The sequence below is a fragment of the Rhinolophus hipposideros genome (assembly GCF_964194185.1).
Source record: "Rhinolophus hipposideros genome assembly, chromosome: 5".
Classification (NCBI taxonomy): Eukaryota; Metazoa; Chordata; class Mammalia; order Chiroptera; family Rhinolophidae; genus Rhinolophus; species Rhinolophus hipposideros.
This window is the reverse complement of record NC_138051.1, coordinates 49,956,498-49,970,007: the sequence shown is the minus strand read 5'-3', so window position 1 is coordinate 49,970,007 and position 13,510 is coordinate 49,956,498. Positions and strand designations below refer to the sequence as shown.

The 13,510-nt window shown below is 33.5% G+C and overlaps 1 protein-coding gene across 3 annotated transcripts in view; it reads left to right on the top strand.

The window, feature by feature from the left end:
* Positions 1–13,510, top strand: part of ZNF280D (zinc finger protein 280D) — a 102,565-nt gene that overhangs the window by 7,365 nt on the left and 81,690 nt on the right. Inside the window, exon 2 of one of the 3 annotated variants that reach the window (XM_081049311.1) lies at positions 9,040–9,119. The exons of the other annotated variants lie outside the window; for them this stretch is intronic. The gene's annotated coding sequence lies outside the window, so the exon portion shown is untranslated. The remainder of the gene's footprint in view (positions 1–9,039; positions 9,120–13,510) is intronic. 3 annotated transcript variants of the gene reach the window in all.

Sequence of the window (13,510 nt, the reverse complement as noted above, 5' to 3'; positions counted from 1 at the left end):
CTCAAGAAAGAAAATAAACTAAAGTTCTTCCTGTGCACTTTTATAGTATATACTGAAGGTTAATGGTTAAAGCGGACAGTTAGATATGGAGTTCCACCTCTCCCCAACACATATTGAACCTGTCTTCCTTTCCCACCATGATAGGTTTGTCAGCCTTGTGCACTACATCTCTAATGAATGCAGGTAGTATTTACAAAGTTATTCCATGAAGTTTCCATTCCAAAATATTTTTGTTGTTACCATTTTTTTCTTCCCTTCCTTTCAAACTTTACCTTCAGAGATCCTCCATAGTACAAAAAAATGATTAACTGGAACCCTGTATGATCAGGTTATAATATTTAGGCTTCTTGGTGAACTGGATTAAACCAGAAATATTTTTTATTTCAATTATTTTCATTGCAAACATCTGTTCTGCTTTTGTGGTTTAGTACACCATGATAAACAATATGTGATTTTTGGAATGATGTATGTTTTGCTGTGTGTTTTTAACCATGATGCCTTATACATAATTACGGCTTCAGAAATGCTTTTTCTTAGTGTTGTGCTCATCACTTGAATATTCCCTAACAGTAAAATTACTACTTTACTCTTTGGATTGGTATACACAAAACTTTTGAGCCAGTATAGTAATTTATCCCTCTTTTTTAAACAAAGGCTTTAACTTAGTTTATCTAGTGTAGCAGTTCTGTAAGTGTGGCCCGGGAACTTGAGATGCTTTCAAGGATTCTGCAAGGTTCTCCCTTTACCACCTACCTACCTATCTTGTGAGGTTGAATTTTCCTCACTTCAACAGAACAATATAGTGCAACAAGTTGAGTACAGAAGCAGATCAGAGAATCTAGATGTCTTTATTAAGACAGATACTGAGATTTGTAAAAATGTAGAACAGAGCTACTCATTATTTTGGAAAATATACTTTTCATAAAAACATTTGTTAATATGCAATGGGTTTATTATAATAACTTTAAAGTGAATTAATATATATTTCTTAACTTTCTCGGAGTAGAGTTTGTGGACTCAAGGGCGAAGATTCCATCCTTTGAAGTTAATCAACCACACTTTTTTTTTTTTTTTGGCCAGGTTTAGGATTTCTTCAATATGACAACTGCATGAATGCCTTTCAGTTGAGGGCTATTAACCAAAGCAAAGATCATTAGTCTATGAAATACTTTGATCCTTGTTTCTAGGCTCTACCCCTGTATGTTCCTTGTTTTTGTTACCTTTGGTAAGTTTGAGAAGCAAAACCTTGAGAGGGTTGAGAAGCTTTGAGAGAGTTCTGGGGGTTTTAGGCATATCCTAATCCCTATCTCCTGCTTTGTTTACTCCATTCACGCATTCACTCAGTTTGCTTTTCCTATTCGAGGTGTAAGATTATCTGACTTTCAACCACACAGGATTGCTGACTGCTGATAGAAAAGGCCCTCATAAACAGAATGCACCAGGGAAATAGCTTTATTAAGTTCTATGGGAAAAAAGTAATAGATCTCCCAAGTTTATTGAATAGAAAAATATAAATAGAAAATTGGCATTACTTTTTGACACTACATTGTTAATAGTTGTGTTCATTTAAGAAGTTGTAACACAAGAGATGTCTTTCTAATCTTTTACTGTGGTATTTTAGAGATTATAAAATGTATTCACAGTTATTGTATTTTATCTTCAAAACAAATATTTCTTTGAGATGGGTGATATTATCATCATCCATCCTTTATAGCTTAGAAAATTGAGTCTTAGAAAAAATTCACTGTATTCTTGTAATACTGGGTGCCAGATGCTGTGTATTTGTTTTGTAAGATGTGATTCTTTGGTCTTCCATCACTTCAACCTCAGCCTTTCTATGTTGGAATTACTCATTTTTCTCTCCTTATGTTAGAGAGCACAGGACTAGACTTGCAGCCTGGCAGCACCATTCACTGGTGGAAGCACAAGCTCCTCGAGCATTTTACCAGCAACTCTGTACCTCACTGCATTCTGGAAACTTCTAGCACTAAGATAGACAACCCAGCTCTGCATAGATTGGTGTGGAGTTATTGAAGAGTTTAGAATTAGTAAGATGCAATGAAAGCATTATTTTAGGAAATTGTTAATTTGGTGGTTCTGTATTTAATGGACAGAAGCAGATCTGGATGCTGAAACACCAAGTATAAAGTGAATTTTATAAAGGAAATCTGTTGCTATAGGTATGAGGTAAGAGCCTTAGCAAGTACGTAGTGAATGGAAAGGCAAGGATACTTGTGGGAAATAGTTTGAAGGAAGACTGTAAGAGTGGGGAATTGATTAGATATGATGAGTAAAAGAGGGAGACATTGAAAAAAAACTCCAAGGACTAAAGATGAGAAGAATGACAGTTTCATTTGTAGAAAAAGAGATGTTCAAAGATAGAACTAATTTTCATAAACTGAGGCAAGATTAACATAAAGTTCATCATTAAAAGTGTACAATTCATTGGCATTTAGTACATTCACAGTGTTAGGCGACCATCAACATTTATCTAATCCCAGAATATTTTCAGCTTCTCAAAAAGAAACATGACTCATTAAGCATTCTCTCCTCATTGTCCCCTCCCCCTAACCCCTGGCAACCACTGATCTGCTTTCTGTCTGGATTTGTCTATTGCGGACATTTGATATACATGGAATCATACAATATATGGCTGACTTCTTTAACTTAGCATAATGTTTTCATGTTGTAGCATGTATCAGTACTTCATTTTTTTAAAAATTGCTGGATAATATTCCATTGTATGGATATACCACGTTTTGTTTCTCCATTCAGCAGTTAAATATTTGGCTTGTTTCTACTTCATGAATAATACTGTAGAACTAATTTTTGAGGAGAAGTTATGTTCACTTCTGGAAATACAAATTTGAGATGAGATTAAGTATACATATAGCAGTTTTCAGCAGTTAAGAGATTGGGGCATAGTTGAGAAGTCAGTGTTGGAGTTTAATACAGGTGTGATCAAACAATATGCTGAATGTTTGAATAAAAAAAATTTATCACAGCAAAAGATACATTGCCACTATAATCCCCCTCAAAATATTCCCCTTCCCTTTGAACACACTTATCCCATTGTTCATTGTTCTTGCCATTTTCTGAAGCAGTTCTGGAGGTCCTCTTTCGTGAAGTCCTCTTTAGTTGTGCTGTCATGGCTGCCTTGATGACCTGAATCATTTGACTTTGGGGAAGAGTCGCACGGTGCCAGATCTGGTAAGGTGAATGAGGACACACCATAATGTTTTTATTTGACAGAAATTGCTGTATACCGGAAGCGATGTGTGACATGGAGTGTTGTTGTCACGATGGAGGATGATATGGCACACTTTAAAACACACCTTCACTCAACTGTAGCTCACACCTGACTGACTGCTCCAAACGAGTTGAAACTTGTCACACACTGTTACTAAGGTTCAACGCGCTGCTTCCTGTATTGAAGATCCCTGCCTTTCCATTGGATTTTATTCGGCAGCTGCCTTCACTGTATTTCTTGATCATAACAGAAAGGCTCTGTGTCACACATCACTTGATATGGCAATTTCTGTCAAACAAAAACATTATGGTGTGTCCTCATCCTTATTCACCAGATCTGGCACCCTGCGACTTCTAGCTCTTTCCCAAAGTCAAAATGACCATGAAAGAAAAACATTTTGAATTGATTCAGGACATCAAGGCAGCCACAAAAGCGCAACTGAACACACTCACGAAAGAGGACTTCCAGACTGCTTCAGAAAGTGGCAAGAATGATGGGATAAGTGTGTTCGAAGTGAGGGGGAGCATTTTGAGAGGGATTAATGGCAGTGTGTCTTTTACTATAATACATTTTTAAAAATTTAAACATTCACTGTATTCTTTGATCACTCCTCGTATATGATGATTTTATAGGCTGAAACAGAACTGATAGCTAATTTATTAGATCTGTCTTTTAGGGAACAATTTGTGTAGAGCTGAGGTCTAAACTTTATGGAAAACCTGATTTTACATTTTTAAGTAGGAAGAGGAACGGTGAAATCTGTAGAGATTTAAAAATGAAGAGGTGGGTAGAAAACCAGTCTATCGGCGTACAGGAAATTACTGAGGAGGATGTTTCAAGAAATTGGGTTAAAATAGATATAAGGAAAATGAAAATGAAGAAAGGGTAATTTGATTTGGCTGTTGGGAGGGTTGTTGGGACCTTCAGCAGAATACCTAGGAAATGTAGTAGCTGTCCTGTTGCACTCTGCTCCGTTTTGACTGATAGTGGTAACTAGAACAAAATGGTTTGCAGCCTGGACCAAAATCACCGGGGTTTTCCTTGGATGATGTGGAGGTGGGGCCAATAGAGATTCCCCAGGCCCTGTTGTGAAGAAGGGTTCTTTCTACATAGATGCTTTTTAATGACTCTGTGCTGGTTTAAATTGGTTTGTCGATTTAAGTCTACTGAAGCACACACAGGCTTTCTTTTTAATGGAGATTGTTCTGCTACACTTTATTCCGTTATCATGTTACAAGAAAACTACAATGACAACTGACAAACTATTACATCTTTCATAATACAGACGTTATAATTGGTAACAAATATACAGCATGTATTATTATTCTATTCTCCTTACACTGTCATTTTGAAGTATAATTGATGCAGAAGAGTTTAAACAATTATTTGGGTTCTCATGCATTAAACGAACCCACCAGTAGTTTATAGAAAGAAAGGCAGCACAAGAAATATCTCTATGTACAGGCTTTCTACTTATGAATATTACCTTTAAAATTTTTCTGTTAACAAAAATGTTAAAATTCTAAAAAGTTAGTTTATGATGATTTGATATTTGAGATGCTGGCTGTGAATCAGTGAAGTAGTAGATCTTGATATCATTGGGAGTTCTGAGTTAAACCATTAAATAGGTTTATTTATTAAAATGCAGTTTTCATTGTTTATTTAAAATTATCACCTAATACTTCATCAGGCATTTACTGGCTTTGAATAAACTCAAGAATTTCTTCCTCAATGTTGAGCTTCAACCTAACTGCTTGGTTCATTACATTGCACTTTAAAGTTTCTAGGAAATATTTGGGTATAGTATGTTGATCAAAATATTTTATTGATAATTTCAAAGAGAAGTTTCATAACTCAGCATTCTCAATTAGGATATTTTTTTTTTTTTTTTACTGAAATAATAACAAATCCCCCTTATTTCAGTCTAGGCAAAAATTTGCATACCTATGCTAGATGGATATATTTACAATATTAGGCTTGGAAGTACATCCTTGGGGGTCTTGAAAGTGATCATTTTCAATTATATAATGCTTGAATTATTTGTATTTTTCTTTAGTGATCTATCACATCTTGAGTTCTTCTTAACTACTGATACTTTAACTGCTAATTGTTTTGTTCCTAATATTGAGATGAAATTTGCCTCCCTGTAATTTGGTCTTATTTCTGGTGGAAGCAAATAGTGTGTGGTTAAAATCTCTGGTATTTGAAGTGTCTAGGTTTGAATCCTTGCTCTACCAGTTAGTTCTGGTACTTTGGGCAAGGTACTTAACCTGTATCATTAAATTTCCACAGCCATAAAGTGGGCATAATAATAGTGTCAACCTCATAGTGTTTTTTGAGGATTAAATGAAATAATATATACATTTAATTAATGTTATCTAATGGTAACAATAATTGTCATTATAAATAATAACTTTTATAACAGGGTAGTATATAATGACATAAGCAGTAGTGTTGAAGCACAACACTAGGAATTAAATTCTCTAGTTTATTCAAGTTAAATCTTACTAGTATTGTTGTTATCACTTGATCTACAAAGAACTTGTCACCCTTTTTCCGTCTTTCTCATGACAATATCTGTAAACAGCTTTTACTTCTACCATCTTTGCCCACAGCCTCATCTTTCCTAGGCTAAATATCTTTAGTCCTTTGACCTAGACATAGCTCTAATTCTCATTCTTTGTAGTGGACATCTGTTGTTTTTGCTACCTAACATCTATTCACCTTTACATTGGGAACATTGTTTGATTTTTTTCTTTGGGGATTTATTCCCCTCCTCTAGGCTTTGTCTTGTGTTTTTTATTGCGGGGTTGCGGGTGGGGGGAGGTTTGGGTCTTTACCTGTGGTACCAGAGATAGCCTGTGATCTAGGACTAAGCCTATTACAATCTCTTAGCAGTAGTGGTTGGTTTAGGGAAGGTCATATGATTTTAGCCAAGCCAATCAACTTCAGTCAGAGCTGGCTCTCTTATTATCGTCCCTAACTTGAAACTTGAAAGGTGTAAAGTTGGAGCTGCTACAGTCATTCACTATGGAAGAACTTTCTGAGGATAGAATCAACAGAGAGGAAGTGAAGCCCAGAAATGGAGAGGGAAAAACCAGGTTTACATATTATTTAAATTGTGTCTATAGCTAGTTCTGTAAATGAGCCAAGAAATTCTTTCGCATAAGCCAGTTAGAGTTGGGTTTTTTGTTATAGTGGAAAGAATCAGTCAATACACTGTATCACAAGTAGGGATTGATTAGAATAGAATAGAACAAAACCACCGTCTTTTGATTTTAGATTCAAGTTCTATTATTTTGAAACTATCACAAATCTAATCATACCAGTTCCTGCTAAAAATCTCCTCAGTTGCTTTCAATTATTAGGAATAGGACAAAATTCCTAAACGTAGTCTCCAAAGTTGTTTGACTCCTATCTTACCTCCTGCCATATACCCCCATGCTTCTGTTTTCCAATTACACTGATTTCTTTGCAGTTTCTCACGTTTGCTGTGCCATAGATCTTTTGCATGTGCTGTTTCTTCTGTATGGAATGGTTTCTTCTCATTTTCCTCGTCAACACTAACTCATTCTTCAAATAACGACTTAATCATTACTTTCTTAAGGAAACCAGTTTTGATTATGTTAACTAGACCTAATTTCCTTACTCTGAGTTTTAAAATTCCATGACCATAGCCTTCATAGCACTTACCGTTATCAATTTGCATCTTTGCATGGGTGTTTGTCCCTGTCTCTGCCCTGTACATTTCATGAGTATAAGACCTGTGTCTTAATTTTTGATCATCGTATTTCTGCCTCGCACAATGTCTGGTATATAGTATTAGGTTGGTGCAAAAGTCATTGTGGTTTAAAAGGTTAAAAATAATTGCAAAAACCACAATGACTTTTGCACCAACCTAATACATGTTTCATAAGTTCACATTTTAAATGAATGACTTTTTGACTCATTTGACCTCTGGTAACCAAAACTGGTAAGTAGTATATCTTCAGTTTATGTTTTTGTAAATTTTGTTTTTTGAGCACATACAAAATTGTAGATTTCACCATTCATTCTAGCTTGTTGAAATTTTTTGAAAGCCTTGTTTGTTGCTTAACATGCATCATGCTATTTATGTATCTGTAAATTTAATCTGCACACAGTATGGTCTCTGTCTAAATCATTGCTATGAATATTGCACTTTGTTAGACATATAAGGCATTCAGATGCCCTTTTTATTCCTGAACCATCTCACTAACTCTGTCTTCAATCACTATTATTATCCATTGCATCACACACCAAATTTGATGAGCAGAATTGGGGGTAGGGTAGGGGAAGGAATAAGGATTCATACTTTTTTACTACACACACTTTCTATGTTTGAATCATTTTTGTTGAACATTGTTACTGGAAAAAAGAAACTAACAAAAACATCTTTTCTTTAAGGATTGATGTGTGTTTCTTCCATGTGGGACACTTCCAAATCCCCCAGCTAGATATGATAATTTTTTTTCATTTCCCTAACCTGGAGATCCTTAGCGTTTTTGGTTCATAGATCTTTACAAGAATTTGATGCTCCCAAAGAATGTACAAAATTTTGCACATTTCTTATTTCTGTGGTTTCCCAACACCTTATCAAAGAACCTCTGCTGTAACACTTTTAATTTTTAATATTACAGTTACCATGCCCTGTTTTGTATGATACTTATTGTATTTATCATAACCCCCCTACTAGATAGTTTTTTGAGGTAGGGACTATGCAGTGTTGAGGACTGTGCCTTATGTTAGAAAATGATTGTGTATTATTTTTAAAGTCTTAATTGTTTATATTATGAAGTATTTGTATTGTCTTTAAGAAATCTGACTGAGCTCACTTGGAGAATTGTTTTGTCTTGTAGTAGAGACAAAAAATCCCTGTTCCTTTATCTTCTTAGGTTAAGTGCTTGGGACCTGCAAATTAAACCGATAAAAGGTTAATAGGAGAAAAGGTACACCAATTTTATTTGATGTTAATATTTTAATTCTGATGTTCATGGAGGTCATCATAGGGAAAAAAATGAAGACACAAAGAGGTTTAGACGCAGGGGCTTATGTGTACTACTTTAACAAATGACGATACATTTGTGGAGAAGTAGCAGGACAGAGGAAAAGGGGTTTGGGCTCCTACTGGTAAATTGAGGAAGGTAAATATATAAGGGAAACTAATGGAAGATAAGGGTTATTTTAGTAAGGTTTGTTTGTGCAGCTCAGTCTCGGTGCCGACTTTCTGTCTCCAGTGATAATGGCAGTTTTTCCTTGTGGTATAGGAGAGGGGAAAGGGAAAACCTTTATAACAGGAAATTTTTGTCCTGCCTTTAGACAGATGGGGGAGGGCAGAGAGAGCTCTCTGTGTTTTCTGTTTAATTGCCTTCAGCTCAAAAACAATCCTTATGCCAAATGGGCATATTTAGGGTGGCATATTCTGATTCCCCTTCAGGTTTTTAGGAATCCATCTGGATTTCTCCTAATTTCGAGAATTAAAGTTATCTACCTTCAGAGAATAAGTTAGATTGACAGGAGAATCTGGCCTAATTCCTCTTTGAGCCTTATTCTTGGAAATAGTTAGGGCAACCTCTGTTAGGACCTGCATTTTTCCTATCCTAGTTCTGATCTCATTTGTAGGCCACTTTTTTCAAGACTGAGTCCCAACCCCTTTTCTTTTCTGTTTGCCTGTTAAGATTCCTTAATGTATAATTTTTTTAAAAAATGACATTTGAAGTTTTTGGTTTATTTAAAAAATAAAACTATGTATATCTATATTTCTTTTTTAGGTCTCTTTCTACTTTTTTTGGAGTGACCGTATTCAGAAGGCAGATTCTACTTGAAAAAACTAGATTCTTTCAGAAATTGAGTGAGATTTGATGAGCTATCTTCTAAAGTTTCTGTGATCCTTCAGTATTTTGTCTGTAGTATTTTAGCTACCAATGATCTGATGTTTCTAATTACATTTTGTGTGGTTGTAATGTGCCTTTTTAAGAATATGTCATGTTTTTTAACAGTAACAACTAGATTTATTCTAAAAAATATAGATACTTAGTTTTCTAACAATAGATCGTTTTTAAAAATAAAAATTTTAATAAGTTAATTTATAAAGCTTCATATTTAAAGACCTAAATTTTATCAAATTTTAGTTGTGGGTGTCTTTCATGTCTATGTATGTGTTTATTGTTTACGATTTCAGGTTTCTATTTATGCACTTTATCTTATAATGCCAAAGTAGACATCATGGTTCTTTGCTTTTTAAGTCCTGTTACAATTAGTTTCCATAATGGGCTCAATAGGTGATAGATATTAAGGTGATATAAAACTGGAGTTTTTAAAATGAATCTTCTTTCTCAAAAGATTGTGTTTTTAAGATAATGAACATTAAATGAAAATTAGTTTTCTAGTATCTTGTTGAGATAGTTAGAAATTCTTGAGACCACAGAACCAGAGTTGGAAATATTAGATTGCTATTCATAGTTGAGAACTCACTTTGACTCCTTAAAGCTCTATTCATTGTTAGAATTCTAGAATTCTAAAATTATAGACCTCCATTTCAAAATACCACTAGTGACAAGGACTAAAAAATTATTTATAAAATGAAACAGAACATAAACTAAACCTTCAATAGTGATGGAATGATGTGAATGCCTAATTTCTTGAGAAATTTGTGAGAGGAAAAAAGTAACAGGTCAGACTTTTCTGAACAATATTTCAGTGACCCTATGTCATCCAAATCATTTCACTGAAAAAACTTTTCTAAGCATACAAGCAAAATTATTAAAGGTTTAATGTTTCTTACTGCTAGCATGTCAATCTTAGACTAAATTTATGAGTTAGTTGAACTTTATTTTCATATGCTGTACTTATATTGAATATAAAGTTTCACTAATCAAATGATTGTATTAATTTCTTATTTTTGTATTTTCCCTTTTATGTTAAGTTAATCATATCTGGTTTTCTTGTTGCCAACTTCTTGGTTAGGAGGAGTGCAACCCCCAATTAAAACATTATTTTTATGTTGAAGAACAAAAACAAAGGTTAATTTCATAATGTGGTTTCTTGGATTATTTCATTGATTAACTCTAACTTTTGGGGTATGGGATGATAGAGAACTTAATCATTCACTATATTTCTCACATTCACTTTTGTATGCTACTTACCTACTCATTTTAAAAAAGGACTTTTTTTAGAAATTAAAATACAGGAATGAAAGTGTTTTTTTGTTATTTTTTAAATGAAAATGGTTTAAGACATTTTATCCAAATGTTAATTTCTGTATATTGGTAGTTTTGAATTAGATACATGTTTTATTCTGTAAGATGAGTAGTACATGAGTATAATTTAACTTGATAAATTACATGAGGGTTTAAAAGTTTGTATGGTATGTGTGTTTTATCTAGTTTATAAATGCTTTTATAAAAAGGTGAAAATATTGCAGGATAGATTTGACAGCCACATTCCAGGACACATACAAAGCTAAAATTTCATCATGAGAAATATGACTATAATGAAGATCTTAATATAACAAAATGATTTCTAAATGCTCAACTGATAGCTTGTAATTCCATTATAATAACAAAATTGCGATCTATTCTTAAGTTCTTTAAAATGGGATTTAGCCCAGAGTTAAAAATGCTTATGATTTATTGAGTGATTTCTGTGTGCCAGTCACTGAGCTATATGCTTTGTTTTTATCTCATTTAATCTTCATTATAAATCTATTATATAAGATACATATAATAAAGCAAGGCACAGAGATTAACTAACTTGCCCAAGGTCATACAGCTAATAAGTGGTTGAGTCAGAACTTGAATCTGACATTTATTGTTCATCACATTTTACTGTTTATGGTTAATAAATGTTTAAAATACACAGTATAAAGTATAAAGTATAAAGCTGAATTAAACCTTAGAGATCTTTCAGTTGAACTAAGCTTAGACCCAGAATTGTAAGGTGGCTTGACTGAAAGTTGTGGCAGTGCTGGAGCTATGACTTGGTTTTTCTGGCTACTAGCCTAATGCTCTTTTTTTTATGCACAGACTCTATAGTTATGGTGTGTGGAATTGCTTAATTTTTCCTCTTGTAAGAAAGTAAATAGGACAACATCTAGTTCCTAGCACACCTGTGCTATAGTGTGTGCTGTATACTACCGAAAATAAGTGTTTCCCCGAAAATAAGACCTAGCGGACCATCAGCTCTAATGCGAATTTTGGAGCAAAAATTAATGTAAGACCTGGTCTTATGTTATTATAGTAAAATAAGACCAGGTATGTTATGTTATATTATATTATATTATATTATATTATATTATATTATATTAATTATATTATATTATATCAGGTCTATATTATAGTAAAATAAGACCAGGTCTTATATTAATTTTTGCTCCAAAAGATGCATTAGAGCTGATGGTCCGGCTAGTTCTTATTTTTGGGGAAACGTGGTAGATCAAATGCATTAACTTCATCATTTAACACAGTGGCATTGCATTGGATGATATCTGTCAATGGATGAAAGTAAAATTTTCGAACAATTAAAAATTCAGACCCACATTTCCATTGATTTTTTTAAAAAATTTTTATAGAAGAAATTGAAGATGTAGTTTAATGTTAGATATATAAAAGCTTAAACAAAAAATAATGAAATGGGAATTGTAATTATTTATGTTAGCAGTCTCCAAAAGTGAGTGAACGTCTTTGATTAGTCAGTTACTTGGAATTAATTTTTTTCCATAGAAACAGATACATTAAACACAGCATGAAATTTTTATCTGAGTTAGTAGCTGAAGCAAAGTGTTCTCTTTTTCTGGTTATTTTGGAGCCAACTCTGAGCTGCAAAAGCTGGAGATCTTTTGGAGCTTTGAGATCCCCACTTTGCTAGATCCCCACTTCAATGGCGGCTGGTGTAATCCTTTATAAAATTCCATGCTTTATCACCAAAATTCTGAAGTGGTAACTTTTGAGGGGTTTTTATGGTGATAGTTTTGGCATGTTGCAGTGGCTGAGATGCCAAACGAATCCATGAAAGTGTGTGTTTATTAGCCAGAATGAAATATGGCAGTGATTCTTTATACCAGTGTTGTCTAGTAGAAATATTCTGTACTTGCATTGTCTAATACCATAGCCACAAGCCACATGTAGCTTTGAACATTTGAAATGTGGCTAGTGAAACTGAATTTTAAATTTTATTTAGTAATTTAAACTTAGTTACATGTGGCTAGTGGCTACTGTATTACACAGTGCAGCTTTAGGCAGAAATTAATGGTTCTAATTGCATTTGAGCATTTCCAACTTTTTAGTGTGTTTGCAAGTATATCGATCAATTTTGGTCCCTAAGTAGCTACTATGGTCCTAAGGCTTTTGAAGTAGATCATCTAAGTTTTCTCTGTAGTCATAGGCAGCGGATAACTTGTTCATCTAGACAGGTCATTTACTAATTGAATATTTGTAAATTGGATATTTTTGAATTTTGCTAGAAGAGATATTTAGATCATTTAACAAAAATACATAATGAATCTCATAGGCTGTGTAATTGTGGCTCTTAAAAAATATTCTGTATTCTTGGTACCAGTAGGTCCTTAATGCTGAGCAAGAATTGTCATGTGTTTATCTACTTGACATATACATAACACTGAATTTAGTTTAGGAACAAGCTACGATTATTCTAATAGAGTTGTGAGATTTAACTAGCCAGATCTCAGAACTTGGTAAATATAGTAAAACACAAGATTCACTAGAGTCTCTTGTGATAATAGTTCAAATATTTATAGCAATTATTTCTGAAGTTAAAATAATAATATTTTTCCTTTGTGAACTGTTTCAGTTCAGACCAAATACCTTGGAAATTAAAAAGCAGGAAAACTTGGTTTTGTCAGCCCGAGGATAAAGAGGAATGTGAAGGTTGAATTAGCTGTATATCTCAATATTTTAGATTTCATCCATCTAATTTTTGAATTTTTTGCTTTGTAACTAAAAAAAGTTTTATAAAAATTTGTACATTTTTAAAAATTTGTGCTGTTGTGTATGTATGGGAATCCAAAGAACGAATTCTTGTTTTAAATAAAGCAGTGAAAATGTGTTTTTTAATAATGTTTATTCTAACAGCATTTGTTTTTTCAAGCCCAAAGAATTATAGACATTCTAGACTGTACATTTCTAATGGCAAAGATTATGACTTACTCATCTTTGTTTTTTTCCTAGAACTTAGCATATTACCTTGCATACAGAAGGCAATGAGTAGTTATTTTTGAATGAATTA